Source organism: Haemaphysalis longicornis, unplaced genomic scaffold (genome assembly GCF_048455015.1).
Source record: "Haemaphysalis longicornis isolate Haplotype H1 unplaced genomic scaffold, Haemaphysalis longicornis Haplotype H1 scaffold_6, whole genome shotgun sequence".
NCBI classification, from domain to species: Eukaryota; Metazoa; Arthropoda; class Arachnida; order Ixodida; family Ixodidae; genus Haemaphysalis; species Haemaphysalis longicornis.
The window spans coordinates 140,942,397-140,967,830 of NW_027526407.1; the positions used below are offsets into that span (position 1 = coordinate 140,942,397).

General features: G+C 47.6%; 2 non-coding genes across 2 annotated transcripts; both read left to right on the forward strand.

Annotated features, from left to right (window-relative positions):
• Positions 1-6,294: 6,294 nt before the first annotated feature.
• Positions 6,295-6,367, forward strand: Trnat-cgu (transfer RNA threonine (anticodon CGU)). Its single transcript has one exon. It is a non-coding gene; the product is annotated as a tRNA-Thr (tRNA).
• A 1,734-nt stretch (positions 6,368-8,101) lies between these two features.
• On the forward strand, positions 8,102-8,174 carry Trnat-cgu (transfer RNA threonine (anticodon CGU)). The gene has a single exon. It is a non-coding gene; the product is annotated as a tRNA-Thr (tRNA).
• Positions 8,175-25,434: the final 17,260 nt, after the last annotated feature.

Here is a 25,434-nt window from a genome sequence, read left to right on the forward strand (position 1 = left end):
TATCGAATCGGGGTTCTTCTTTCGAAACAGCGGGTGGTTTCTCTCCCACCGCTGAAGTCACAGGATCGTCGCCGACGCTTATGTACGGCGCGTTCCCTCCGCGGAGTGCGGCTCCACTTCGCACGGGGGTTTCAAACTTGACCTTAGAGTCAGTCTCTTTACTCCTCGGACTGTCAGCTACGCTCACGGCGCTAGCCTGCCCAGCGAGTTCGCAGTCTCGAACTGGGTCTTCCTGCACAGTAAGCGTGCTTCTACCCGTGTCTTTCGGAAAGACAACGGTTTCCTCAAACATGCGCCCCGCAATATCGGGTGCACTTTCGTCAAGGGCCTTGGGCCCCGACGTCATGATGGCATCCACAACCGGGATGTTATCTCCATCCTCAAGCTCCGCATCCCCTGCAGGATCATCGTCCTTCCAGGTCTGAAGTAATGCGCTTTCGCACAATTCTGGAGGTGTTTCCTCCTCACTGATTTCGGATACTTCCGCCTCTTCGTTTCCGGAGCTATCCTGGCGTTCCTTTATCGTCTCAGGGTTAACACTTAGGCCACTATACCCTTCGCTCGCATTTTCCTCATCTGATGAGGATTCCGCTTTCAACCATCGTATCTCGAGTCGCTTTTTTAGAATCTCGAGTTCAGCTTTGCGTACTTTCTCCTCTCGCTCCGCTTTAACTCGCTCCCTTTCGGCATCTGCCTGGCGGGCTTTCTCTTCTCGCTGCGCTTTCTCTCGCTCCAACTGAAGTTGCCTCTGAAATTCTTTCTCTCTTTCTCTTTCAGCCCTCTCGGCCTCTTCTCGTGCTGCCTGTCTTGCTCTCTCAGCCTTCTCGTTTTCTTCTTTTTCTTTCGGCACGACCCACTTCCGCAGTTCGGCCCCTGAGAGGCCCAGCTTGCAGCCCAATGCTACAATTTTCTCTAAATCCATGATTGCAATTGTATCGCAATCAACCACAATACTCTAGCCTCTAGCTAGGTATGTCTACACAGAGAAAGTTTACAAGAGCACCCACTTATAAAGATAGTAGCAACCTATGCCAAAAAAGTTTCAGGCTCTTTCTCCTCCTTACCGCTCACATCAAACGTCCTGCCGTGGACGCCAGAAATTGTCTCCCGCTTCCTTAAATTAGGGTGCACTGTCAGAAGATATGGGGAGTCGACTCAAGAGAGCCAACAAACCCCACCGAATCTACAGGGCACAGGTGACAAAGGGGGTGGCCGTCTGATGTGCGGCTTTCGCCGACTAGAGCGGCAAGAATGAGCAAGAGCCTTGAACGAAAAACAGCACAAAGACTTATATTTAGACAGGCAAGTCACAAATACAAGCACGAGGTAACAGATCGATAATGACAGACAACCTAGTTGGAATTCTAATACAAGAAACAGTTCAAAATTCGACAAAATGATACAAGCAGGAGCGCTAACAAATGAAGATTACGAATCGGAGCAGTTAACTAAAAGAAAATGAACAGTTCGATGCATATGAGAGACAGAGTCCCAGCATATTCACCGACCGGGCCGGACGATGCACCGCTGTCGGAGGCGAGTCGGCTACCTGGGAAGCGTGGCTTCGCTGTAGGCCAGGCCGTCCGAGACGATCACGGTCTTTCGAGGCCCGGGAGTACGTTGGAGTCCTCCAGGGCGCGGGTCGCCGATGGTGTGATGTACAAACTGGCAGGTGCCGTTGTCAATCACGACGTCCAACCGTAGCTGGTTTGCTTAGGCGCGGCTTCTCTTTTTATAACCGTGCCGGCGCGGAGAAGGAGAGCACAACACGCAACGCGCCCGCCGCCGTCAGCGAAATAACTTCCCTCTTCTCTATTCTAGAATGATCGACGCTCTTTAGAACTGGCAAGGCCACGCGCACCTCCTCGAAAGTACTGGAAGCTTCGACGAAACCGGAGCGGCGGAGGTTTTATTTTTGTTGTTTTCTGGCCGGCCAGCCGACGTGAGATCGTGTTACCGCCTCTTCGTTCGAGAAACCTCCATATTGTCTCGGGGCGAATGGAACCGAACTGAATGAATCGAACTACTGCAAGAAGAATTAGGTGATGTACAAATGAAATGAAAAATTTATAAGGTACTTTTAGACGTCGTACGCTCGAATTTGTGACAATCGCAGTGCTTGAGCTCCCTAAGTCTGCCAAAGGAGCGGAAAATGAAAATTTCGTTTTCTTACGTGAGAAAGGTGATGCCAAAAAGGATAAAATTATATGCCCGTCAGCCTAATCTTCGTTACCTACGAATAGTTTACTAAGGCAATTCTCAGCGTGCGGTAGAGGTGTGCTATCTGCCTTGGGCAGATGATTTGCGCTGCCGGTCCTCCTCAGTATACGCTCATGGTACATAATGTACATTTTCAAACAGATGTGCACAGACTGGGGGAATATTATGAAAAAATAAGAAACGGAAGGAAAATTGAAAGACGATAGATGGAATACGTTAGACCCATCAAAGTGGTGCTTTGTAGGTGTCACAGCTTACGTGAATCAATGGAGCGTGTCAAAACGTCTGAGCGTACCAATGCCCAGCAACCGCCCTCCATTACATTCCTGAGGTCCGATATCCCGCCTGGTCTGGCAATAACAATCGCCGCATACCGCGGGAGGCTGCACTATATAGGTTCAACCGTACTAGCTGAGGCACCCTGGGACACAAACCGCATTTCCTCACAAGACAAGGATTTGACAACCGTGGTTGAGTATGTTTGTCAAAAACCTCCTAATTATTTCGCAATGACATTATCGGCCTTCAGTCCCCAGCAGCTGCATCGCTCCTGCTCAAGTTGGCGGGAAGGAAAGCAATACAGCAGAAGGTGCTAAGAATCTCCGTGTCTGGGTAGGCCGCCAATGGGATTCTAGTTCAAGTTAAGGAATGGAAATGGTCTGGGCTGCTCACTTAATGCGAAAGAGGCACAAGAAGCAGGCCATTCGTTAGACAGACTGCCTTCCAATACACCACAAACGCACTAGCGGTAGGCCAGGAACTTGTTGGCGAGATGATCTGGGGAAATTAGGGGGGAAGGACTCAGTTGGTACTCGATAGGAGTGGCTGGAAATCTTCGGGAGATGGTGCGTCCTGCAGTAGCCACATATAAATATATATATATATATATAAATATATATATATAGTTTGGAAATGAGGGGCTCGTTAGGAAATACAGAAAAAAATACCGGCAGTCTACAATGCCAAAGAAGGAATAGGGGAATGGTTAGACTATTTTTTTACCGTCAGTGACATTACGTTATTATTTTCTAATAATTACGTGAGAAAGAAAGAAAAACACGCGCCCAGAGTGGGGACCGAACCCACGACCGAACCCACCAGAACCGAGAACCGAGATCCCCACTATGGAAGCGTGTTGTTCTTTCTTTCTTTCTCACGTAATTAATAAAAAAATATAATGTAATGTCACTAACGGTAACAAAATAGTCTAACCATTCCCCTATGCCTTCTTTTGCGTTGTAGACTGCCGGTATTTCTTTCTGTATTTCCTAACGAGCCCCTCATTTCCAAAGTATATATATATATATACATATATATAAACCGAAAGATAGGTCGGCAGTCTACAACGAAAAAGGAGGCATACGGGTGTGGTTAGGCTCTTTTTTCTTTTTTCTTTACCTCGATTAATGGAGTTCACATTTTTTAATACACGGAAGAAAGAAAGAAAGAAAAACACGCGCCCAGAGTGGGGACCGAAACAACGCCTTTCGATTAGATCTCGAATGCCTTACCAATTCGGCTATCTGGGCGACTGTGTTCCCCTTCACTTTCTGGGCTATTTATATTTACTATAAGTGTATCTGACGCTTGAGGGCAGCCTTGATGCCTAGGTATCATAAGAGGGCTTCCCGCAGGTTACCCGCTCATGACAGGCTGTAGACGTCCCAGTCACGTCCCGGTGGTTGAAAAAGAAGGTCCCCTTTTCCCCGTGTAGTCAGAGTGGCACTGGCTACCAGTGAAATGAAGGGCTCGTTGAAAATAGGAAATGAAAGGCTCGTTGAAGATAAGACAGAAATAAGAATTGGCAGTCAACAAGACCTCGGAAAGCAAAGGGGAGGATGTAGTAGCGCAAGATAAAGAATTTGGTTCGGATCCCACCTGGCGGGCATTTTTTCTCAACTTTCTTATTTTCAGAATTCTTTTTCTTGAGCTACAACATCCTCCCCTTTGCTTTCCGAGGTCTTCTTGACTGCCAATTCTTATTTCTGTATTATTTTCCACGAGCCCTTCATTTCCTATTCTGATTCGCTACATGCATAGCGAGGGCCTCTGTTCTGGCCGTCTTGGTGCCATAGGGAGCTTAAAAGGGTTCAACGCTGGTCGACCACTCTCGACGTGTCGTAGACGCTCGAGTCACGGCCCGGGGGTTAAAAAGAAGGTCCCCTTCACCCCCAGTAGTCCGAGTGGCGCTGGCTACCACCACCAAGCGCAGGAAACAAAAACACCTGAACATAAATACCCCAGAAAGTAGCGGCTAAACGTAGCCCCGCTGGTACCGTAGTGGTTATCACACCAGACCGGTATTCTGGAGGTCGTGGGTTCGGATACCACCTGGCGGGCATGTTTTCTCCACTTTCTTATTTTCTAAATTCTTTATCTTGAGCTACTACATCCTCCCCTTTGCTTTCCGATGTCTTCTTGACTGCCAATTCTTATTTCAGTCTTATTTTCAACGAGCCCCTCATTTCCTATTCTGATTCGCTACATGCATAGCGAGGGCCTCTGTTCTGGCAGTCTTGGTGCCATAGGGAGCTTAAGAGGGTTCAACGCTGGTCGACCACTCTCGACGTGTCGTAGACGCTCGAGTCACGGCCCTTGGTTAAAAAGAAGGTCCCTTTCACACTGAGTAGTCCGAGTGGCGCTGGCTACCACCCCCAACGGCAGGAACCAAAAACACCTGAACATAAATACCCCAGAAAGTGGAGGATAAAAGTAGCCCCGCCGGTAGCGTAGTGGTTATCGCACCAGACCGGTATTCTGGAGGTCGTGGGTTGGGATTCCACCAGGCGGGCATTTTTTCTCCACCTTCTTATTTTCCAAATGCTTTATCTTGAGCTACTACCTACTCCCCTTTGCTTTCCGAGGTCGTCTTGACTGCCAATTCCTTTTTCTGTCTTATTTTCAACGAGCCCCTCATTTCCTATTCCGATTCGCTACATGCATAGCGAGGGCCTCTGTTTTGGCAGTCTCGGTGCCATAGGGAGCTCAAGAGGGTTCAACGCTGCTCGACCACTCTCGACGTGTCGTAGACGCTCGAGTCACGGCCCGGGGGTTAAAAAGAAGGTCCCCTTCACCCTGAGTAGTCCGAGTGGCGCTGGCTACCACCCCCAAGCGCAGGAAACAAAAACACCTGAACATGAATACCCCAGAAAGTGGAGGCTAAAAGTAGCCCCGCCGGTAGCGTAGTGGTTATCGCACCAGACCGGTATTCTGGAGGTCGTGGGTTCGGATCCCACCTGGCGGGCATTTTTTCTCCACTTTCTTATTTTCCAAATTCTTTATCTTGAGCTACTACATCCTCCCCTTTGCTTTCCGAGGTCTTCTTGACTGCCAATTCTTATTTCTGTCTTATTTTCGACGAGCCCCTTATTTCCTATTCTGATTCGCTTCATGCATAGCGAGGGCCTCTGTTCTGGCAGTCTTGGTGCCATAGGGAGCTTTAGAGGGTTCAAGACTGGTCGACCACTTTCGACGTGTCGTAGACGCTCGAGTCACGGCCCGGGGGTAAAAAGAAGGTCCCCTTCACCCCGAGTAGTCCGAGTGGCGCTGGCTACCACCCCCAAGCGCAGGAAACAAAACACCTGAACATAAACACCCCAGAAAGTGCAGGCTAAAAGTAGCCCCGCCGGTATCATAGTGGTTATCGCACCAGACAGGTATTCTGGTGGCAGTGGGTTCGGATCCCACCTTGCGGGCATTTTTTCTCCACTTTCTTATTTTCCAAATTCTTTATCTTGAGATACTACATCCTCCCCTTTGCTTTCCGAGGTCTTCTTGACTGCCAATTCTTATTTCTGTCTTATTTTCTACGAGCCCCTCATTTCCTATTCCGATTCGCTACATGCATAGCGAGGGCCTCTGTTTTGGCAGTCTCGGTGCCATAGGGAGCTCAAGAGGGTTCAACGCTGCTCGACCACTCTCGACGTGTCGTAGACGCTCTAGTCACGGCCCGGGGGTAAAAAGAAGGTCCCCTTCACCCCGAGTAGTCCGAGTGGCGCTGGCTACCACCCACAGGCGCAGGAAACAAAAAGACGTGAACATAAATACCCCAGAAAGTGGAGGCTAAAAGTAGCCCCCCCGGTAGCGTAGTGGTTATCGCACCAGACCCGTATTCTGGAGGTCGTGGGTTCGGGTCCCACCTGGCGAGCACTTTTCTCCACTTTCTTATTTTCCAAATTCTTTATCTTGAGCTACTACATCCTCCCCTTTCCTTTCCGATGTCTTCTTGACTGCCAATTCTTATTTCAGTCTTATTTTCAACGAGCCCCTCATTTCCTATTCTGATTCGCTACATGCATAGCGAGGGCCTCTGTTCTGGCAGTCTTGGTGCCATAGGGAGCTTAAGAGGGTTCAACGCTGGTCGACCACTCTCGACGTGTCGTAGACGCTTGAGTCACGGCCCTTGGTTAAAAAGAAGGTCCCTTTCACACTGAGTAGTCCGAGTGGCGCTGGCTACCACCCCCAACGGCAGGAACCAAAAACACCTGAACATAAATACCCCAGAAAGTGGAGGATAAAAGTAGCCCCGCCGGTAGCGTAGTGGTTATCGCACCAGACCGGTATTCTGGAGGTCGTGGGTTGGGATTCCACCAGGCGGGCATTTTTTCTCCACCTTCTTATTTTCCAAATGCTTTATCTTGAGCTACTACATACTCCCCTTTGCTTTCCGAGGTCGTCTTGACTGCCAATTCCTTTTTCTGTCTTATTTTCAACGAGCCCCTCATTTCCTATTCCGATTCGCTACATGCATAGCGAGGGCCTCTGTTTTGGCAGTCTCGGTGCCATAGGGAGCTCAAGAGGGTTCAACGCTGCTCGACCACTCTCGACGTGTCGTAGACGCTCGAGTCACGGCCCGGGGGTTAAAAAGAAGGTCCCCTTCACCCTGAGTAGTCCGAGTGGCGCTGGCTACCACCCCCAAGCGCAGGAAACAAAAACACCTGAACATGAATACCCCAGAAAGTGGAGGCTAAAAGTAGCCCCGCCGGTAGCGTAGTGGTTATCGCACCAGACCGGTATTCTGGAGGTCGTGGGTTCGGATCCCACCTGGCGGGCATTTTTTCTCCACTTTCTTATTTTCCAAATTCTTTATCTTGAGCTACTACATCCTCCCCTTTGCTTTCCGAGGTCTTCTTGACTGCCAATTCTTATTTCTGTCTTATTTTCGACGAGCCCCTTATTTCCTATTCTGATTCGCTTCATGCATAGCGAGGGCCTCTGTTCTGGCAGTCTTGGTGCCATAGGGAGCTTTAGAGGGTTCAAGACTGGTCGACCACTTTCGACGTGTCGTAGACGCTCGAGTCACGGCCCGGGGGTAAAAAGAAGGTCCCCTTCACCCCGAGTAGTCCGAGTGGCGCTGGCTACCACCCCCAAGCGCAGGAAACAAAACACCTGAACATAAACACCCCAGAAAGTGCAGGCTAAAAGTAGCCCCGCCGGTATCATAGTGGTTATCGCACCAGACAGGTATTCTGGTGGCAGTGGGTTCGGATCCCACCTTGCGGGCATTTTTTCTCCACTTTCTTATTTTCCAAATTCTTTATCTTGAGATACTACATCCTCCCCTTTGCTTTCCGAGGTCTTCTTGACTGCCAATTCTTATTTCTGTCTTATTTTCTACGAGCCCCTCATTTCCTATTCCGATTCGCTACATGCATAGCGAGGGCCTCTGTTTTGGCAGTCTCGGTGCCATAGGGAGCTCAAGAGGGTTCAACGCTGCTCGACCACTCTCGACGTGTCGTAGACGCTCTAGTCACGGCCCGGGGGTAAAAAGAAGGTCCCCTTCACCCCGAGTAGTCCGAGTGGCGCTGGCTACCACCCACAGGCGCAGGAAACAAAAAGACGTGAACATAAATACCCCAGAAAGTGGAGGCTAAAAGTAGCCCCCCCGGTAGCGTAGTGGTTATCGCACCAGACCCGTATTCTGGAGGTCGTGGGTTCGGGTCCCACCTGGCGAGCACTTTTCTCCACTTTCTTATTTTCCAAATTCTTTATCTTGAGCTACTACATCCTCCCCTATGCTTTCCGAGGTCTTCTTGACTTTCAATTCTTATTTCTGTCTTATTTTCTACGAGCCCCTCATTTCCTATTCTGATTCGCTACATGCATAGCGAGGGCCTCTGTTCTGGCAGTCTTGGTGCCATAGGGAGCTTAAGAGGGTTCAACGCTGGGCGACCACTCTCGGCGTGTCGTAGACGCTCGAGTCACGGCCCGGGGGTAAAAAGAAGGTCCCCTTCACCCCGAGTAGTCCGAGTGGCGCTGGCTACCACCCCCAAGCGCATGAAACAAAAACACCTGAACATAAACACCCCAGAAAGGGCAGGCTAAAAGTAGCCCCGCCGGTATCCTAGTGGTTATCGCACCAGACCGGTATTCTGGTGGCAGTGGGTTCGGATCCCACCTTGCGGGCATTTTTTCTCCAGTTTCTTATTTTCCATATTCTTTATCTTGAGCTACTACATCCTCCCCTTTGCTTTCCGAGGTCTTCTTGACTGCCAATTCTTATTTCTGTCTTATATATATATATCAGGGTGTCGAACCGGAACCGAACCGAACCGAAAACCGGAACCGAACCGGTATTTTTGCCGGAACTGAACCCGAACCCGAACCATTATTTTTTGAGCCGGCTGAACCCGAACCGGAACTGAACCGAAAAAAGAAATAACGGTTTCCGGTTCTCGACAAAACGGTTCGACCATCCCGTTATTGATAACGGGTGGTAAGTGTCATTAGGGGCTTCTTTCGTTCACGCGCCATCAACTTCGCAATCTCTCGCTCACTTTTACCCGTTCAATGAATCAAAACGCTCCGAACACGCTCATCACGGTCACAACATGGTGACAATTTGATTACTTGATTGATTGTGAGGTTTGTTAATGCGCCGATGCAAGGCAGGCGATGAGGCGCACTGCAGTGGAGGGCTCAGGGTTAATTTTGACCACCTGGGGATCTTTAATGTGCGCTGAAATCTCGTACACATGGGCGTTTTCGCTTTTCGCCTCCATCAGAAAAGCGGCCGCCACGGCCGGGAATGGAAACCGCGTTTTTGGGGCTTAGCAGCACGACGTCTTAGCCACTGAGCCACCGCGGCGGGTGAGGTAAGCGAAGATACGTGTCTATTCGAAATTCTGGAGATTGTGTTCTTTCGAATTGACAGGTGTGCCCAGCGTTGGGCACTGTACGTTTGGTTTCGCTGATTTCCACTAGCGTCTTTGGTAGTCTCTTGTACAGGTAAAGCTGCTCTTCACAGGAGAATAAAACGCCATGTTGTGTGCGCGGGCGTGTGTTTGCGCGCTTTACGTGGAAGTTTTCTTTGTTGATTGTTTTGCAGGCAGCATTCGCTCTTGATTGTCGCAGTAAGCCCGATAACGAAGGGGCCGCAGCCCCTGGTCGGCGATATTTTTCCGCCGCGTCATCTTACATGCTTGGCCAAGGATCCTAAATGGACCATGAAAACAAAGCCCTACCTTGCCTTGTTTGAAAGATCAGCCTTTGGTGACTCGTTAAGGAAGTTGTTTTTACAAGAAGTGTTGAGAAACACCGAAAAAACTTTCAAATTTTCTGCCACCCAGCATCAGCAGTGACGTAACAAGGAAGTAATTCAAGCAAAATGGGCAATGTCTTAAGTCATTATTAGCATCTAAGCAGTACAATAAAACGAAGAAAGGGGCACCAATAAATAACACACTCATGTCTCTTGGCGGCGGCTTTGTGTAGTCTCTAGGATAGGGGTGGTGAAAAAGAGGCTGGTACATTTTCTGTTACACCTGGCCAATATTTTCAAATTTGACAGTAGTATTGCAGCTCATTTTCAAAAAACCACTAGTTCGAGTGAAGAAAAAAAGAACTTCAGTTTTGATGAATTTAAAGTATACAAAACTGATTTTTCACTCCTTGCTAATAATTCAGTTGGGAACCGGTTCACGAACCGGTTCAACACTCCGAACCGGTTCGCGAACCGGTTCGTGGATAGAATTAGTCGAACCGGAACTGAACCGGAACAAAATAAATTTACCTGAACCCGAACCGTAACCGAACCCGTATTTTTTTCGGTTCGACACACTGATATATATATATATGTGTGTAAATCTAGAGAAAGATAAAACTCACAAAGCGCGCACAAGTTTTATAAGTTCATAGTCCGATACATAGCCAGAACAATAACAAAGAACTTTCACTCGCATAGCTTTAATGGGACTTGCCTTCATCAGAGTGCAGTTACATGCTTTTGCTGTGACAAACATTTGGAACACATTTCGTATATGGATTTGCAGAAAACCGTGATAAGGAGCTGAAGATGGTTCGGAAAAGGAAAGTATGTATGCAGTCGGGCTATGCCAAGGTTACAACAAAAACAAAGAACAAGAGGAGAGATAAAGAGTGAGAGAGAGAGAAAGTAGTTGTATTACAAGGCAGCCCTGAAGGTTTTACCACCACAGGCCAAGTACGTGGCGTGCGCTCCAAGGTCCGACCACTTGTTCAGACAATCCCTAAGATTGGACGGTCAAGGTTTCAGAAAGGAGGGAAAAGTTTACAATACGGTATTCAGTGGTTGAGGAGACTGGTTCGGACGGATCCATACAGGCATGAATGGAGAACGTGTTTTGGGTGTGCTCCCAGAGATTTAAAGAATAGATACAGTGCAAAAAACAGCATTGCATGGGAGCTTGCAAAAGAACAGGAAATAGCTAGTGTACATAGATTGTCATCATCATAATCATCACCAGCCTATCTACGCCCACGGCAAGGCAAAAACCTCTCCCATTATTTTCCAATTACCCCGGTCTTGTGGCAACGGTGACCAATTTATCCCTGCAAACGCCTTGATCCATTTCCTAATCCAACTTTCTGCCGCCCTCTGCAACGCTTGCCTTCTCTATGGATCCACACTGTTGAACTTAAAGACCAACGGTTATCTTGCCTCCGCATTACCTGCCCTGCCCACGTTCATTTCTTCTTTATTTCTACTAGTATGCTCTGAACACGCGTTTCTTCCCTGACACACTCCGCCTTCTTATTTTCCCTTAATGTTACCCCTATCATTTTCTGCTCCATTGTCCACTGAGTCATTCTCAATTTAAGTTGAACCCTATTAGTGAGCCTCGAAGTTTCTGCCCCATAGGTGAGTACCGGTAAGATGCAGCTGTCATACACTTCCTTCTTCAGGGAGAATGCTAGGCTGCAATTTATTATCTGAGAATGTCTGCCGTATGCACTTCACCAGATTCTGATTCTTCTAATTATCTCTACCTCATTGTAGGGATCCAGGTTCACAACTTGGCCTAGATAGATATATTCTTTTACCACTTCCACTGCCTCGCCCCCTATCCCAAACTGCTGTGCTGTCCCGAGGTTATTTATCATTGCTTTAGTTCTCTACATATTATTTTCAGGCCCACGGTTAAACTCTGTTCGTCTAGTGCGGAAAGCATGCTTTGCAATTCGTCCCCCGAGTTACTTAGCAAGGGAACGTCATCAGCAAATGTAAGGTTACTGAGGTATCCTCCATTAACCCTTACTCCAACGTGTTTCCAATCCAACGTTCTGAATACTTCTTGTAAACATGCTGTGAATAACATTGGAGACTTTGTGTCTCTTTGTCTGACGACCTTTCTGATAGGTATTTTACTGCTCACCTTATGGAGGATGATGGTGGCTGTGGACACATTGTAGATATTGTCTAGTAGTTTTACATAATGTTCATCTAACCCCTGATTCTTTAATGCCTGAATATATGCTACGGTTTCGAGGAGTCAAATGCTTTTTCATAATTTGTGAAGGGTATATATACGGGTTCAGAATACTCAGCCCACTTCTCTATCACCTGAATAATCGTGTGAATATGGTCCATTGTTGAATAGCCTTTACGGAACCCTGCTTGTTCTGTAGGTTGACAGAAATCTAAGGTAGCAGAAATTCGGTTTTACATAACGCTCAGCTACCCCCTGGTTCCTTAATGCCTGAAAAATGCTAGGGTTTCGAATAGTTAAATGCTTTTTCATAATCTGTGAAGGGTGTATATATTGGTTCAGAATACTCAGCGCAGTTCTCTATCACCTGATTGATCGTGTGAATATGGTCCATTTTTGAATAACCTTTACGGAACCCTGCTTGTTCTGTAGGTTGACTGAAATCTAAGGTTGCAGAAATTCTGTTAGCGATTACCTTTGTGACTACCTTGTAGACGACTGACAGTAAGCTGATCGGCCTGCAATTTTTCAGGTCCTTCATGTCACCTTTCTTATGGAGTAGCATGATGTTCGCGTTCTTCCAAGATTCTGGTACGCTTGCGGTAATTAGGCATTGCGTATACAAGTTTGCCAGTCTTTCAAGTACAATTTCTCCACCATCCTTCAAGAAGTTCTTTTATCTGATCCTCAGCAGGTGCTTTACCCCGTTTAATTTCTTTCAAAGCCTTCCTTACATATTCGGTCGTTACTGGTGAGAAATCTATCTCCTCTGAACTACTTTCTCGTTCTGCATTATCCTTGATGTCCCGGCTACCGTACACATTTCTATACAACTCCTCAGCCACTGTGACTATGTTATCCCTATTTGTGATGACATTGCCTTGCTTATCTTTCAGTGCATACATCTGATTTTCCCCACGCCAACACACCTCTTCAATGCTTTCAGGCTAACGCCGTTCTTTACAGCGTATTCGATCCTATCCATAATATACTTCCGGATGTCCACTGTCTTACGCTTATTGATTAACCTCGAAAGCTCCGCTAGTTCTATTCTGTCTGCTGGTGTGGAGATTGTCATGGTTTGCCTTTTCATAAAAGGATCTTTCGTCTCCTTGGAAAGTTTGTCAGTATCCTGTCTAGCCATCGTGCCCCCGACTTCTACTGCACACTCCGTGATAAAGCGTGCAGGGTTGTCGCTGGCTTCATGTGTCGTAAGCTCGGCTTCCTCGGTAAGAGCTCAGTATCCGTTCTGCAGCGCGATACTGAAGTCTTCTACTTTACGCATAACTGTTAGCCCATTAATCGGCTTCTTTCATATTAGCTTGTTACGGTCCTTCCTTAAATCTAGCTTAATTCGAGATCTTACCACACGATGGTCACTACACCTCACCCTTCCAAGCACTTCAACGTCCTTCATGACGCCAGCGTTATCGCATAATATGAAGTCTTTTTCATTTTATAGGTCCCCATTCGGCTCCTCCACGTCCATTTTCGGCTGTCCCATTTACAGAAGAAGGTATTTGTTATGCGTAGGTTATTCCGTTCTGCAAAATCAACTAGTAGGTGCCACCGGCTTTTTCTACACCCCCGACAACAGTTCCCAACTGCCTTGTCTCAATCCTGATTCTTGCCTACTTTAGCATAGAAATCTTCCATAACTACGGTGTACTCTGTTTTTACTTTAGCCATTGCCGATTCCACACTTTCATAAAAGCGTTCCAATACCTCTTCTTCATGGCTGGATGTGGGCCATAGCCCTGTTCCACCTTGAGCTTGTACCTCTTATTGAGCCTAATTATAAGACCTGCTGCCCTTTTGTTAATGCTATAGTAGTCTTCTATGTTGCCAGCTATGCGTTTCTTCACGAAAAATCCCACGCCCAGTTCTCTTTTGTCCTCTTGACCATGGTAACATACACCCTGTCCATTTTTCAGCACCGTAAATGCTTCACCTGTTCTCCTAACCTCACTAAGCCCTATGACATCCCATTTGACGCCCTTTATTCCTCGAACACCTCTAGACTCGCTTCACTAGATAAGGTTCTCGTGTTAAACGTTGCCAGGTTCAGATTCCAATGGCGGCCTGTCCGGGTCTAGGTATTCTGAGCACCCTCTACTGCGTCACCGGCCTGACCGCCGCCGTGGTCAGTTGTTTCGCTGCCACTGGAGACTGATAGCCGTGGCGTAATTTGCGTATTCATGGGACGTTGTGGCCGTTACTACACCAGTGTGGCCAATCCTGCTCTGGTGAGGGAGTGCGTTACCGACAATGGCCCGCGGGGTCAGGCCGCACCCCAAGCTCCAGCTGCAATTTCATAATTGCGCTGTTTTTTTTGGTGGGAATTGTCCGGCACCGGGATTCAAACCACGGTCTTTCTGCACGCGAGGCGGAAGCTCTACCTCTGTTCTCTACCTCTACACCACCGCTGCATAGCTTAGCGGTCAGCGGAAAATCAAAAGTTGCCCGGCGGCACATACCGTAACGTTGTTCTCTAAACACCAAATTATTTTCTTCCCGCGGCGGAGACTGAGCTGGGTCCTGAGAGTATTTGCGAACTCGAATGTGCTCGTGCTTTCTGAGTTGGCTTTTAAATATTCGTCAGGGGATTAACCCGCTCTAGAAGCTTCCGAATTAGAATTCCTTTATGGCGGGGCCAGTGGCCTACTAAGAAAAATGAGAATGAAAAGTTTTCCCTGGGGAACATAACATGACGTTGCTCTCTAAACACGGAGCTTGTTTTCTTCCCACGGTGAAGACTGAGCTGGGTCCCGGGAGTCTGTGTGAACGCGAATCGGTACATAGATCTGTGATCTGTGGTACATAGATCACAAAGGGTTAAACGTTTCTAAGAGAGGGGGGGGGTGAGAAAACGTGACCGCTTTCCCAAGGACGAATCGCATTGTTCAGCCGCAATACGCTACTGAAGCTGCTTTATTGCGACAGTTTCGGCGAACTCTGATGGGAAACTCAATGGTAGGAATACTGAACAATGTGTTGAAAATTAGGAGTTCGCCATTTTTATTCGAAGGATAGGAACGTTAGTTTTCCGTAACTTTCATAATTACCAAGCGTCGCTGACCTAAACTTATAAATTAGATAAGATTCCCTAACCTTGCGTTTGTGGTGTGTTTGAAAGTGGATTCTGAAAGTGTTGCTTTACGATGTTCAAATGCACGGCCGGGACCGTTCACATATCTTGACAGGGGAAAATATGGGCAACTTTTTGCATAAGTGCGGTGGTTATTGAACCTTATTCGGAAGGGTGTTTCAGTTTGGCCCATATACTGTTGCCCACAAACAGTGAACTCTAGAAGGTATACGACATTAGCGGAGTCACAGGTAAAGTTGTTCTTTATATTCGCGTAGTAGCCTGTAGCCGTTCTTGTGGCACGCTGTGTAGTGGTCATGCGTGCGCATACATCACATCGAGGTATATTAGAGGGCATGCAACCACTAGTTTCCAGTCGCTTGATACGAGAGTAATTAGAGAGAGAAAGTCGCCTAAATTTTTATTACGCCGTTAGACAACGCGTGGTAGGTCCCGGAATATGCTTTTTAAGCGTTCACTCTGAATTAGGATATTGGGATATTTTCCTAGTTTGGTTGAAACTCTGCAAGATGAGGCTGAGCGCGTTAAAACTAAGTTTGTTGGCGGTTTAACGTTCGGGGCTTTTTTCTTAGAGAATTTTTTACGGTCTAATTGGTTGGGTCGCACTATAGCGTCGTTGATTGTTCCGTGCGTGTTTTAGGAGGGCGGTCTTGATTTCTCGACAGTTTGAGTCAAAGTCGGCTTGATTTGAGCAAATTCTCCTAAATCGGAGAACCTCGCTGTGCGGTATTGCTGTCTCGCAGTGTCTCACATAGCTACTTTGGAAGTTGAAATACTGCCGCATGCTTGTCGGTTTTCTATGCAGTTTAGTGTGAAGCCGATCTTGGTAGGTAGTAACGCTGACTTCCAGGAAGTGTACACTGTATTCTGAATAGGAATGAGCAAGAGAAACACTAGGATGGGCTAGGGGAAATGCCTCAATGAAGGTGAGAAGCACCGCGTCACCGTGTTGCCAGATCACAAATATGTCATCAATATACCTTTTATACTACAGTGGCTTTAAATTTTGGGTGTCAAGAAAGTTTGATTCGAGGTGAGCCATAAAGTTATTGGAGAAGTTATTCCGATTCGAGTTCCCATTGACGTTCCGCTGACTTGCACGTAATGAACTCGGTTGAACTCAAATTTGTTAATTCCAAAAATAAGTCTAAGGCAAGTGTGGAGAGCAGAAGGATGGATACGTTTGTCGCACAATGACTGCTCATACGCACTTGATACAGTGGTTAGGCCATCTTCATGGGAGATGTTACTATACAGTGACGCAATATCAAGGGTGACAAGGAGGCAGTTCTCAGGCATTTTAATTTTTGAGATGTCTGAGAGAAAATCATTGGTTTCCCTAATGAAGGAGAGAAAGCTGGGCGGAATGTCGGAAATGACATTAGCCACATAGCTGGAGAGGTTTTCGGTAACAGTGCCAATGCCAGAAACAATGGGGCGCCCTGGATTGTTCACCTTGTGAATTTTAGAGAGAAGGTAGAATTGACTGGATACTGAGCTTATAGGGATCAATGAACGAGCCATGGTTTCAGTTATTTATATTTTTAACAAGGTAAGCTAGTTTATCTTTGACGATTTGCTTATAGTCTTCAATGGGATCATTCGGTAGTGTTTGTGCAACGTTAATACTGATAGTTGCTTATTGGCCTCGTTAACATAGTCGTTTTTGTCAAGGATTACGATCGCGCCTCACTTATTGGTATGTTTAATAATTATGTCGGGACAGCTTGCGAGTTCCTCTAGGGCTTTCGTTTCGTTGGTAGTCATGTTATTGTGGAATCAAATTTGTGTTTGGTATGCTTTTTGCATACCGCATTGGACACCTTTGATGTAAGTACATGTCGAGGTAATTACCACGCTATGTGGGAGGGGTCCTGTTCTTATAGCTTGGTATGGTGCTGCTGGCTTCTTCCGTCGCAGGGTGATCGTAGAAGTATTCTCGTAGCCTCATGTTTCTGGCGAAATTATCTAAGCCCTTAAAAAGTTGAAATTATTAAAAACCACCTGTAGCGGGGCAAACGTTTAGGCCCTTTGACAAGACGTTCATCTGAACTGGGTAGAGAGCTGTACTTGAAAGCGCCATTACATTGCCGGTAAGATTTTCTTTCGTGACAGTAGACGAGGGAAACGTATTAGTACCGGTGTTTAACTGAACTGGTTGGGGTGCAGTAGTCGAAGCATTTATTACAGTCGTAGTGCTATTATCGGTTTATTCTCAGGGTTGGGCAGTTAACAGTGCCGGAGCTTGTTAGACTCTTACGCTTCTGGCCAGTGCTGGAAGTCTTATCTCGGTAAAACTTGCGGGCTTTTGTTCGGGATATGGCGGAGGCCTTCTTGGATTCATATTTTCTTAAAAGGTTCAACTCTCTTTTGCCTCATTCTTGACTGAGTAGTGCCTCTTTCTTTCAGAGAGAATCAGCCGTCGTTTCGTAGTGATTGGGGATTGTCTCAGTTAATTGTACATATGCTTTATCGAGCACCGGTTTCTACTTTTTTATGTCAAATGGCGAGGGTTCGCTAGTAGCAGGTTTTATTCTAATCCGGAAACCCCTGGGAGGCACCGCGACAGTCAAATGCTATGTAAGAGTGTAGAAATGCAGTTCGGAACGTATGCACTAGTCAGTGATTTTTCGTAACTTTAAAAAATATCTTTAAACGGGCAAGGAGGCCGCGGTACCTGTTTCTTTGTGTTGTGAGTTGGTGCTATGCTGATTCTTGCAAAGGTTGAATAGGAATGTACCATGGAGGGCGTAATTTTGGACCCCTGAAGGTCCATCGCGCATGCTGCTGTTGGTATCTGTTGGCTTGGCGGTCGCTGAAGATGTGGAGGTTGGGCGTGGCATGCTGTCGGTGCGACGTTGGTCGCGGAGCTTCGTAGTAAAGCCGCGAGCGTTCCCTTGGGGCGTTGTAGCGGCTGCAGGCCTGGCGGGTGCAGGCGGCATGCCGCACAAAGCATTCCCATAGGATATGTTGCTGATTGGAATATCCACCACAGTGTTTGCAAGTTGGTGGTTCTTGTGCCATTCCTTTAAAGAAAAGATATCGTCTAGCTGGGGTGCATGTCCTGTGCTTGTCTCAATTATACTGATTGCCGCCTGTCTAGGTTAGGGTGAAGTGGAAATAATTCTATTCTGTTGAATTTAAGTGCTCTTTGTGTACTGTTCATAATGCCACGACAATGGGACATCTCCAGGGAGGCGTTCAGTGCCAGGATTCCTAACTGAGGGGCGAGCGTGCCCGCCCGAACGTTTCCAAACATCTCGGCATGGCGTGGTGTCCAAATTATGTCGTAGCGATGATGACAGTGACTAATACATAAATCTGCTGTACCTTTATTCATGTCGTTTGGTATAATTTGCCTACATGCTTTTTGAGAATCTGTGAAAATGATCACCGGGAGTTCTGTACCATGCGGACTATGCGGTGTCGAAGTGTCGAGGTATTCAAAGGCCATGGCGATGACGTGGAGTTCAATGCCTGCTGTGTTGATGGCGCTACTTTTGAGACTGGTAGGTACTGCCGGATGAAGGTCTCTGTTGAGCACTACGGTGCTTTGCTTGCCTCTGCTAGAACTTAAATCGACCCCGTATATTGCTTGGCTTGTTGAAGATCTTTTTACAAGTTTCTGTAAAAAATGAACTCTTTGCTGTCTCCGGTCCTCATTCTTTTCGAGATCCATATTCCTGGGTAAAGGGGCGACTTTGAGTAGGTATAGAGTTTTGCCGTCGAGAAATGGGCCCTTGACCTCGTGTGGCTGGTTTCGAGGTTTCGGATCGAAATTGATGCCGCTGTGGATGCTCCTACCTTTCTCTGTAGACCAAACTCTTTGAACTTAGTTTGCCAAATGAACTGAAACTATGCCATCAATCGTATTGGCCCTGAAGAGGGCCTCAGTGCTAGTCGACATTGGTACTCCTAAGGCAACCTTGGTAAACTTTCTGATGAGCGCTTATAGCTTAAGTTTTTCTGTTTGTGATGAGTTTAAGTACGGGAAGTGATACTTGACATTCCTCAGTCTCAGGGCTTCCTTCTTCCTCAATCCAATAGTATGTTTGTGAGTCTTTTCATCATGTGAATGATCTGATTGCCTTGCTTCAAAAGGTGTAATTTTGTTGTATGAGACTTGCCGTCTTTCTGGATTGGACGCCCCAACACGCTAGTTTCCGCTCTTTGTTGGATGAGAATTTCCCCTAAAAGTCAGAAATACTTTTATTTGGGGGTGTCGCTTTGTATGCCCGGTTAAGAGAAGAATCTCTGATTTGACAGGGGACCAATGGAGGCCTTTTCTCTGAGCCTCCTCTTCAATTGTATTTAGTGCTACTTGCAGTGTGCTTTAGAGGCGCCCCAAAAACGCATAGTTACATATACTGTATCATCATCCGCGTAAAAGGTGTAGTTTATGACGGGAATTTTACCTAGTTTTCTGGTGACGGCACACACGGCTAGGTTAAAAATTATGAGTGACAGCCCCGATCCCTTTGGAGTACCTCTTCCTGGGAGCTTTTTATTTTCTGATGTGTGCCATCCAAGGATAATGCGCAAAGTGTGGTCTTTCAAAAAACGTCTCACTTAGTTGCACATACAATCGTCGCAGTCGGTTTTTTGTAGCTCCTCGAGGATGCCGTCATGTGTGACATTATCGAATGCTTTGGCAAAATCGACTGCTAAAACGGCTTTATCTTGAGCTGTGCTTGTATTGTTGATTAAGTCTTCTTTAATCTGAAGAAGGGCATTTAGCTTTAAATATGTTTCCTGACGCCAATCATCCGAAACGGTAACCTGTTATTTTCGTTTAAATATCGTACTAACAGTTTCAAGATTATTCATTCTAATAACGTGTCTTGACAAAATGTTAGAGAGATGGGTTTCAGATTTTCAATCTCTTTATGTTTTGCAGTTTTAGGGATGAAGGTAGCTATAGCGTTCTTCCACTGCTGCGGCAATGTTCCGCTTTTCCAAGTCTTATTCATCAACTGCAGAAGATACTGATAAATTGATTCATTTAAATTGCGAAGAATACTGTTGCCAATTTGATATGGCCTAGGAGCTGAGTTCCTATTAGCCTCCGCAATAGCTTCAGTGAGCACTGCCCTGGTGATTGGCTGGTTAAGATAGCACGTGTTCATTGCCTTGCCTTCTAGTCTTTGTAGACCGGATAGTCTCTTTTGAAAAAAAAAGACTTTTGCTAGGTTGTCTAGCAGGTCCTATACCTTGCTACATTTAGCTTCCAAATAGTCTAGAGGCTTGTTTAGTTCTGGTTTTGAGTTCCCCGGTTGTATCAAATACCGAATTAAAGACCAGGCGTGTTTCAGGTTAAGATTGCCATTTAGTTGTTTGCCTATACTGTCCCAATTGTTTCTTGTGAGTTGAGAGGCGTATGTTTGCGTTTCTACATTTAGGTTTGCTATTCGTTTTTTCAGCTTCCTGTTCAGTTTCTTTCTTTTCCACCTCTTGGTTAACCCTCGAGTATCTTCCAATACGTGCCACAGATGGGAGTGCATCTCCGGGTGATTATCAGAAGTTCATACAATTTTGGTGCACGACTCTACATCGTTTAATATCCTTGCATTCTATTCTGCTAGGGTGGATCTTTGTAACATTCCCTGCCTTTTACGAAATTTTTTCCAATTCGTGATGCGAATCTTTCATTTCTCTTCTTTAATTTGGATAAGCCAATTTCTTTCTTTTTGATCGTTGGATCACTGTTGAGAGTTTCCGCTTTCGTATGCCAATGGTACTGGAGCTATCCTTTGACTAGTGTAAAGTCAGGGCTAAGTGTCCTTCTGAAGTGAGTTGCCTCCTCGCGTGTTTGAGTACAGGTCATTTAGCAATGTAAGGGTTTCTGTGCGGCTTAAGATTCCAGCGCTTAAACTTTGAAATCACACTTCTCGTAACCCCAAGCTGTATGCTTTGCGTTAAAATCTCCTGCCACCAGGTGCGTTAAGTGTCGTCCTGGTCGTTGCGAGAGTATTTGGGGAAAGTGGCATCATTTCGCCTTTGGAAAGCTGATTAGGTAGGGTGATGTATATTTTCTGTCCATCATGTGCCTTACATCTGAAGATGTTTCGGAAACGGAGAGTATGCATGCAGTTGGGCTATGCCTATGTTACAACAACAAAAAGAGAAAGGAGAGAGGGAGAGAGAGAGAGAAAGGGGTCGTTATAACAAGGCAGCTCTTCAGGTTGCACCACGGCGGGGCACCGTATGTCGCGTGGGCTGCAAGTTCAGACCACGCACTCAGGCTCCGCTCCAAGAGTGTCAACCGTACCAACAAAACATCACAAAATCTTAATGCAAAGTGAACGCTAAAAATCATATTCCCAACACGCGTTATATATATATGTATATATATATATATATATATATATATATATATATATATATATATACATATATATATATATATATATATATACATATGCATATGTATATATATCTTGTAGAGGAGATAGCCGACGCCTGGGAGTCGCTTAGAGAGGGGTTTATTCACGGTCGAGACGGGCGCATGCAAGAGCCGAGAGCAGGGTTCCGCGAGACCAAACGCCGAGTGTTCTTCTGCTTCTTCGTCTTCTTACACTGACGCACCGCATACCCGCATAGGCGGATAGCGCTGCGTTAGTTCAACTTGCTCTGAGGCGTCCGCTCATACTCTTCTTACCAATCACCCCCCCCTCCCGTCAAAGAGGAGCCATCCTGGCGTCTTACGGGGACGATACGATGAGTGTTTCGACGTACGCTTTGAGGCGCTGAATGTGAACGAGCTCACGGCCTTGACAGCGCTGGTCGGCAGAAGGGGTGACCGGCTCAACAACGTGTTTTATTGGAGACGTGCGTTCAACAACGCGGTAGGGGCCGTGGTATCTCGAAAACAGTTTACTAGATAGCCCAGGTGACTTATTGGGGACCCACAGCCAGACGAGAGAGCCGGGCGAAAAGCTCCAGGCAGGTTGGACTCATCATGACGAGTCTTCTGGCGAGCTTGTTCTTCGGTCGTGAAAGATCGCCCTAGCTGACGGCACTCTTCGGCGGGCTTCACAGCGTCAGAAATCGGCCTGGTTTCGGAAGCATCGGCGTGGTATGGAAGAATCGTGTCGATGGGGCAGGAGGGCTCGCGCCCATACAAAAGAAAAAAATGGAGAAAAGCCGGTTGTGGACTGTGTGGCGGTATTATAGGCGTATGTGACGAATGGAAGCTGGACATCACAGTCAGAGTGGTCCGACGCCACATACATAGCCAGCATGTCGCTCAGTGTATGGTTGAAGCGCTCGGTTAGGCTGTTGCACTGCGGATGGCAGGCCGTAGTGGTGCGATGGACGGTACGGCATGCTGCCAAAAGCGCCTCGATTATTTCCGGTAGGAAAACCTTACCGAGGTCACTGAGGAGTTCGCGGGGCGCTCCATGACGCAGAATAAAATTGCCAAGAAGGAAGGACGCAACGTCGCGGGCCGTAGCAGCGAGTAACGAAGCAGTCTCGGGGTACCGGGTAAGATGGTCAACAGCTACGATGACCCAGCGGTTGCTAGCCGCGGTGCAAGGGAGAGGGCTATACAGATCAATTCCGAAGCCGTCGAATTGTCTCATTGGGCAAGTTAACGGTTGCATGGGGCCGGACGAATGCTGAGGCGGGGATTTACGGCACTGACAGTGTCTGCAAAAGCGAACGTGCTGGTGCACAAAGCTGTACATGTCCCGCAAGTAGTAGCGGAGCCGAAGACGTCGGTAGGTCTTCAGGACACTGGCGTGGGCTTAATGAGGCTCACTGTGAAAGAAACCACATATTTGTGAGCGCAAGTGGGGGGGGGGGGATGACGAGAAGCCACTTGCGCCCGTCGGAGTGATAGTTGCGTCGATACAGCACGTTGTTATAATGGCAAAGTGAGATGCTTGGCGCCTAAGTGCCCGAGACGCTGGAGTTGGGGTGGCACTGGACAGATGGTCGTAAAGGGCCGCGATCCACGGGTCTTTGCCTTGCTCGGTTGGCATGGAGTTAGCGTCAAGGGGAGCTACATAGCAGCTTGCGCTGGAAACGCTGTCAGCATCAGATGTCAAAGAAGAACGCGAAAGGGCATCAGCGTCGTTGTGCTTGCATCCTGAGCGATATACAACACGAATATTGTAGTCTTGCTGACGAAAAGCCCACCGCGCAAGACGACCTACTGAATCTTTTAGCGAGGACAGCCAGCAAAGCGCATGGTGATCGGTTACAACGTCGAATGGGCGGCCATATAGGTAGGGTCTGAACTTTGTAAGGGCCGAAACGATGGCTAGACATTCTTTCTCAGTGACAGAATAGTTTGTCTCTCCTTTTGTGAGGGTGCGACTGACGTAGGCGACTACGTATTCATCAAATCCGGGCTTCCTCTGGGCTAGGACTGCTCCCATCCCGATGCCGCTGGCGTCAGTGTGGATTTCCTTCGGGGCCGTGGGGTCGAAATGCCAGAAGATGGGTGGAGATGTCCACAGACGGCGTAGTGTGGCAAACGCGTCGTCGCAAGCCGGTGACCAGGCTGAGAGGCCATTGTCGCCACCGAGGATCAGATTAAACGGAGCGCTGATGGATGCAAAGTTGCGTGTGAAGCGTCGGAAATAAGAGCACAGGCCGAGGAAGCTGTGAAGAGCCTTCTGCGCGGTAGGTTTTGGGAATTCCGCACCGCACGGAGTTTAGCTGGATTGGGAAGGATTCCATCCTTGCTAAGGATGTGGCCGAGGATCATCAGCTGCCGAGCACCAAAGTGACATTTTTTTAATTCAGTTGGAGTCCTGCTGCCGACATGCACGTCAGTATTTGGTCTGAGCGAACAAGATGCGTCTAGAAATCCCGAGAAAATACCACGACATCGTCAAGGTAGCACAAGCAAGTCTTCCACTTCAGGCCACGAAGAATGTTGTCTATCATTCTTTCGAATGTTGCGGGCGCGTTACATAGACCGAACGGCATGACGTTAAAATCGTACAAGCCGTCGGGAGTAAGGAAAGACGTTTTAGGTCGATCTTCGTCTGCCATGGGGTCTTGCCAATAACCTGAGCGTAAGTCGAGGGAGGAGAAAAATTGAGCTCCCTGCCAAGCAGTCGAGGGCATCATCTATTCGTGGCAGAGGGTAGAAACCCTTGCGCGTAATCTTGTTTAGACGTCGGCAGTCAACACAAAAGCGGATGGGGCCATCTTTCTTCTTGACAAGGACTACAGGGGAGGCCCATGGACTGTTTGATGGGCGGATAACACCGCTGTGCAGCATGTAGTCTACCTGATCGTCAATAATGTGACGTTCAGTGGTGGACACGCGGTAGGGTCGCTGCCGTACAGGCGTGTGGGACCCGGTGTCGATGTTGTGTGTTACAGTTGACGTTCGACCGAGTGATGTAGTTGCAGAATCGAAGGACGACTTAAATCGATGTAGTAACTCCAGAAGTTGGTCTCGTTCTTGTGGAGTGAGATTTGCGTCGATAGCATGACGCAAAACTTCCGAGGGAGGCGGCGACGTTGGACATGAAGAAGAGAGCGCGTCGATCTCAACATGCGGCAAATCGTCGGACACATCTACGACGACGGCAGAGCCTGTCGGCTCGATGGTGCCGAGACATTCACCGTGGAGCAGGGAACTGGGGCAGGAGCCGGGATTAGCGACAACGATTCTGGTGCGGCCGTCCATAACAGTCAACATGGCGAAGGGCAATGAAATAAACGGGCGATAAATGAACAGGGAGGACGGCGTAAAGAGAACGTTTCCCTCAGAGACAGCGCTGCAGGATAAACTCACGAGAATGGCAGCAGTTGGTGGAATGGTGGTATCCTCGGCAAAGACAAGTTTTTGAAAAGTCTGGTAGCAGGTAGCAGTCTGGTTTGAACTGGTCTGGTTTGAACTGGTAGCTGATTTCAAAAGTCTGGTTTCAACTGGTAGCAGGAAGGTCCAGGAAGGGGGAGAATTCAACTTCAGCACGGCCGCTATTGATAACAGCTCTGTTCCGTGACAGTAAATCCAATCCCAAGATGACTTGATGTGAGCACGATGAGAGAACAATAAACTCGATGACGTAATGAATGTCCGAATGACGACTCGTGTGGTGCATGAGCCTAAGGGGTAAAAGTGTTCTGTGGTAGCGGTGCGTAATGATAGTCCCGAATGTGGCGTCGTCAGTGTGTTTAAACGGCGGCATAATTTTGCGTCTATAACCAAAACGGCGGGTGCAGTGTCGATAAGTGCGACCGTAGCGACACCTTCGACAGCGACATCAATTACAAAAGATGGGGAAAAGTTAGGTCTTCGGCGGTTCGATGACGACGCATTCCTTGCCTTCGGAACTGTGTCATCTAGTTTCCCGCGTCGCTGGAGGCAGGACGGCGCGCATAGGAGACAGAGAGCGTCGCCGTGGGGACATGGAACGACGATTGTTGAAGTCGCGGTCGTCAGACGGGTCA